This window comes from Meles meles, chromosome 11, assembly GCF_922984935.1.
Source record: "Meles meles chromosome 11, mMelMel3.1 paternal haplotype, whole genome shotgun sequence".
In the NCBI taxonomy this organism is placed as follows: domain Eukaryota; kingdom Metazoa; phylum Chordata; class Mammalia; order Carnivora; family Mustelidae; genus Meles; species Meles meles.
Window position 1 is genome coordinate 58,497,534 of NC_060076.1, and position 6,000 is coordinate 58,503,533.

Genomic DNA, 6,000 nt, shown 5'->3' on the forward strand with positions numbered 1-6,000 from the left:
CAGTAGCTTTCTGTGATAAAAGGTCAGTAATATTGCTTTCAACTTTACTAAAACACACATTTAATACATATTCCCTGTGAAGTTGGTGTATTGGAGTAATCACTGATATAGCATTGACATATGGATATGATTTTATTACTTTTATTTGTTTATTGAGATTTTATTTATTATTTTGAGAGAGACAACACGAGTTGGGTAAAGGACATAGTGAGAGGGATAAAATATCAGCAGCTCCATGTTGAGCATGAAGCGTGATGTGGGGGCTCAATCTCACAACCCTGAGAGATCTGACCTGAGGGGAAACCAGGAGTTAGATGCTTAACCATCTGAGTCACCCAGGTGCCCCTGATTTTACTACTTTCTAATAGATATGATATAATAGTAATTTTGGAGAAGTGATGAGAACAAAATTCATGAAAAATGGTCTCAATTAGAAATTTAACACTTTTATTTGGTGATAGAAGAAAAGTAAGGATTTTTAAATTTTATAGTTTATCTAATAAAAAATATTTACTAAACAGAATAGGAGATATCAAAGTTGATAGATGTTTGGATCTCTTATAAGAGCAAATCCTCTATTAACAATAAAAACACACAGAAATGTGTATAGTAAAATAAAATATTTGTAGATATTTATAGGAATTGGAAATGCTGCTTTTGAGGTTTTTCAATTTTTATATTTACTTTTGAAATTCGAATATTAAAACCTGTGGAATATTTTAAGTCTGTGAGCTTTAGAGTTCAAGTGTAATTGTATTATATTTTCAGCAAATTTAGCTGGCTAGCATTGAAATCTATTGGTGAAAATTTTAGTTAGGATTCAATCTAGCTATAATTTTTTAAAAATTTTAATTATTATCAAGATTAACAAAGTTTTCAGCCTGATTTACAATACTGACTTTAAACTCTGTTATTCATGAAAACTGCCATGTATTTCTGTACTTGGTAATCTCTACACCCAATGGTTATTTAAGGTTTTTCTGTACTTGGTAATCTCTAAACCCAATGGTTATTTAAGGTTATTTAGTACTTTCTGAAAATTTCCTAGAAATTAGTTAACAATTTGTTTTCAGTTAAATATTAATACCTCTATCTACTATGTTTCCTAAGTAGAGAATAGAAAACTTTGAAATACAAATTTAAAAGCATAGTTTTGTGCATTTCTAACAAATACCAGATATAGGACTGATGTTATCTAAATAGTACCAAAGTAATCAATACAGCTGAAGAAAAGTAGTTTAAATAGTGAATGGAATTATTTTTCAGTAAGGATCAAAATACCTAAGTTCCTAATTCAACCCACCTAAATTCTAAGGCCTTCTAGAATTGAACTTATTGTTCATGTGACAATTAACAAAATATTTTATTAAAACATTAAGAGCATATAAAGAAAATAATAATACTGTCTAACAGAGCAATTAAGGAGATATATATTTTGTGTTACATATTACAGACTATTTAGGAAAAACTATTTTACACAAAACACACAAACTCTAACTGAGGTGGGAACTTACTAAACCCTGAAATTTTTATATTTGTAGACTGTATATCCAATGGTATTTTTACTCTGAAGCTCATTTTTAATTCATGTACTTTAGATAAAAATGACCAGGATTTCAATTATCTCCTGGCAAGCAGAAAATCTACAAAAGATTAAATAGAAAAAATAGACTTGGGGAACACCTAGGTGACTCAGTAGGGTGAGAGTCTGACTTTTGGTTTTGGCTCAGGTCATGATCTCCTGGGTCATGGGATAGACCTCCACAACCAACTGGTCCCATATTCAGCAAGGAGTCTGCTTGAGATTCTTTCCCCTGCTCCTCCTCTCACTCATGCTCTCTCTTTCTCTCTCTGAAATAAATAAATAAATAAAGCTTAAAAAAAAGAAGAAGAGGAAGAGGAAATAGACTTTGGAACAAAACAGACCTTTTTGGAACTGGTCCACATAACTTGACCCAAAATTACATAGAAATTTAATCTCTGAGTCTAATGACTGTGGTTTCACTTTAGATATGTGGCCTGTAATCTGAAAAGGTTTAAGTCCATGGAATTTTTTAAACGTTCTTGTTATATAATTGTATTTTACTCATAGTTCACATCTTTTAAAATTGAGTTTTCTAAATCCCAAATTCTGGGAACCAATTTATGTTTTGCTATGCCATATCCTCAGGGAAGTATTTTCTTACTTTTTGATTATTTATTTATTTACTTACTTGTAATTCCATCGATAGATGAATGGATAAAGATATATAGATATAGATATATAGGTATAAGTACACACACACATTGAAACATAGCTCAGTCATAAAATAATGGTCTTCTCAGTTGCAATGACTGGCAAGACTGGATGGAGCTAGAGAGTATAATGCTAAGTGAAATAAGTCAGTCAGAGGAAGACAAATGCTGGGTAATTTCAGTTGTGTGTGGAATTTAAGTTTTAATATTTTTATAATTTTATAGCATGTTTTAAAAATTTTGTAATACATTTTAATGAGTCACTTAATCTTTAATTTTTTAAAGATTTTACTTATTTATTTGACACAGAGAGAGAGATCACAGGTAGGCAGAGGGGCAGGCAGAGAGGGGAAAGCAGGCTCCCTGCTGAGCAGAGAACCTGATGTGGGGCTTGATCCCAGGACCCTGAGATCATGACCTGAGCTGAAGGCAGAGGCTTAACCCACTGAGCCACCCAGGCGCCCCTAATCTTTAATTTTTATCTTACTCTTCACTATAAAGTGGACATGCAATTAGAAGAAAACATTTTGCAAATATATAGAGTTGATAAAACCAAGGAAAATAAGCATTAGGATAAGCCAGTCATTTTATATGATTTTCCCAAATCTTGGAGTTCTAATGCATTTTTTAAGAATTTCAGCATTTTCTAGTTACAGAGTTGTAGTTGAAGTGTTTTATAATGTATTATATTTATCCTTATGAAAGAGTCACTATTAACCTTAAATGTCATTAGTGAACCCCTCAAAACCATAGGATTATTAAAATATATTTTAATTATTTATTATGGAAGTTTTATTTTATATGTTATATTAATAATCTTAGAAGTTTAGGGCAATTTCAAAATAGGTCTAAAGCATGAAAATAAACCTCAAGATAATAGAAGCAAAGTGAGATATGTGGAAGAATTATTTATTTGGTGGACAAAACAAAATAATTTTATAATCATGTATATAGGTAATCTTGGTTGTACATGTGAAATCACATAAAACAAAATACTTATTAGAATTTAAAAAGCAGGGGGAGGAGTCAAGATGGCAAAAGAGAAGCAGGCTGAGATGACATCAGGTAGCAGGAGATCAGCTAGATAGTTTATCAAACCATTCCGAACACCTACAAATCCAACAAGAGATTAAAGAGAAGAAGAGCAGCAATTCCAGAAACAAAAAAATCAACCATTTTCTGAAAGGTAGGATCTGTGGAGAAGTGAATCCAAAGCAACAAGAAATAGGCTGCAGAAGAAGGGGTCAGCTCCTGGCAAGTGGAGGAGCAACAGAGCACAAAATCTGAACATTTCAGTCTGCTCCACTGAGGGACATAACTCCAGAGGCTAAGCAGGGCTGGAGCCCTCACAGGGACAGTGTGGTCTCAGGTCCTGCAGGGCCACCAAAGGATTGGGGGCGTCTGAGTATAGCAGAGCTCACAGGTATTAGAGCAGGGAAGCTGGCTACAGAGATAGAGCCAAGGAATGAGGTCTTAGCTTGGGGTTACCTTAAACTGTGATCCGTGGCACAAAGAGCAGTCAGGTCACTGCTCTTTGAGCAGGGACCCCACAAAAGGCAGATCCAGGAAGACCTCCCTGGAAGAGCAGGAGTGATCTGCTGGATTTGAAGACTCCAGGTAAGGCTGTGTGCCAGAGACAGAGATGCTTGGTCACAGGCCAGGTGAGGTGCACAGCTGGAGGCCAGGGAGACAGGAGTGATTGTTTTTCTCCAAGGGTGCACTGAGGAGTGGGGCCTCAAGCTCTCTGCTCCTCTGGGCTGGAGGTTGGGAGTCCACCATTTTCATTCCTGTCCTCCAGAATTCTATGGAAAGCAATCAGTGAACAAAAGCTCCTGAGAGTGAATCCAAGCAGATTACTTAGCGCAGCCCTGACAAAGGCAGTGCAATTCCAGCCTGGGCAAAGACACCTGAGAATCACTACAACAGGCCCCTCCCCCAGAAGATCAGCAAGAAATCCAAATAAGACCAAGCTCACTTATCAAAGAGAACAGCAGAATTCTGAGGAGGAGAAAGCAAAGCATGGAATTGCTGGTTTTACACCATGATTCTTTTGTCTTGCAGTTATTTTATTTATTTACTTTTTTCTTGTTCTACTTTTTTTAACTTTTACACTAACCTCTTTTAAGGTTTTTTAACCTTTACCTTAACAACACCTTTCATTTAAAAAAAATCTTTTTGAACCTTCATTATTATAGTCATATTTTATCCTTCATTGTATCTAACTTTATTTTTTGTATACATATACGGTTTTACTTCTAAAAATTTTCAGGTACAACTTCTTCTAATAGATCAAAATATACCCTAAATCTACCAAAGGGCTTTGTTCTAGTCTCCAGCCTGAGCAAATTGTTTCCACTTTCTTTTTCATTCTTTTCCCAACCAACTTATCAACTCCTTTTTTAGAATTTTTTTTAATTTTCATCTTTACAGTCATATTCCATCCCTTCATTGTGTGTACCCTTATTTTATATATATATATAATATATATAAATATATATATTTATAGTGATAAATATATATTTATAGTGACATATAGTGATATTTATATATCATATATGTGTAAATATATGATATATATATATATATATTACGTGTGTGTGTGTGTATGTATATATATATATATACACGTGATCCCATTTTTCTTTCTTTAAAATTTTGGGAAGTAGTTTCTCCTAAGAGACCAAAGAACTACCAAAATTAAGTAGGTGGCTCTATTCCATTCACCAGTTCAACATCTATATTTTCATTTATCTTTCTTTTTTTTTTAATTTTTTTGGAACTTATTTTTACCCTCTTTATTCCCCCCCATGATTTCAGGTCTGTTCTGATTTGGTTAACACACATTTTTCTGGGTTCTTTGCCGCCCTTTTAGTATTTTTTCTCTCCTTCATATATTCTTATTTGGGTAAAATGACAAGGTGGAAAAACTCACCACCAAAAAAAAAAAAAAAAAAAAAAGAACAAGAGATAGTACTGAAGGCTAGGGACCTAATCAATACAGACTTTGGTAATATGTCAGATCTAGAGTTCAGAATGACGATTCTCAAGGTGCTAGATGGGCTCAAAAAGGGCGTGGAAAATATTAGAGAAACCTTGTCTGGAGAAATAAAAGTCCTTTATGGAGAAATAAAAGAACTAAAATCTAACCAAGCAGAAATCAAAAAAGCTATTAATGACGTGCAATTAAAAAATGGAGGGTTTACTGCTAGGATAAATGAGGCGGAAGAGAGAATTAGTGATATACAAGACCAAATGACAAAGAATAAAGAAGCTGAGCAAAAGAGAGACAAACAACTACTGGATCATGAGGGGAGAATTCGAGAGATAAGTGATTCCATAAGACAAAACAATATTGAAATACTTGGGATCCAGAAGAAGAAAGAGAGAGGGGAGTAGAAGGTGTACTGGAGCAAATTATTGTAGAGAATTTCCCTAATATGGCAAAGGGAACAAGCATCAAAATCCAGGAGGCACAGAGAACCCCCCTCAAAATCAATAAGAATATGTCCACACCCCATCACTTAATAGTAAATCTTACAAGTCTTAGTGACAAAGAGAAAATCCTGAAAGCAGCCCGGGAAGTCTATAACATGCAATGGTAAAAATATTAAATTGGCAGCAGACTTATCCACAGAGACCTGGCAGACCAGAAAGAACTGGCATGATATATTCAGAGCACTAAATGAGAAACATATGCAGCCAAAATTACTATATCCAGCTAGGCTACCACTGAAAATAGAAGGAGAGATAAAAAGCTTCCAGGAC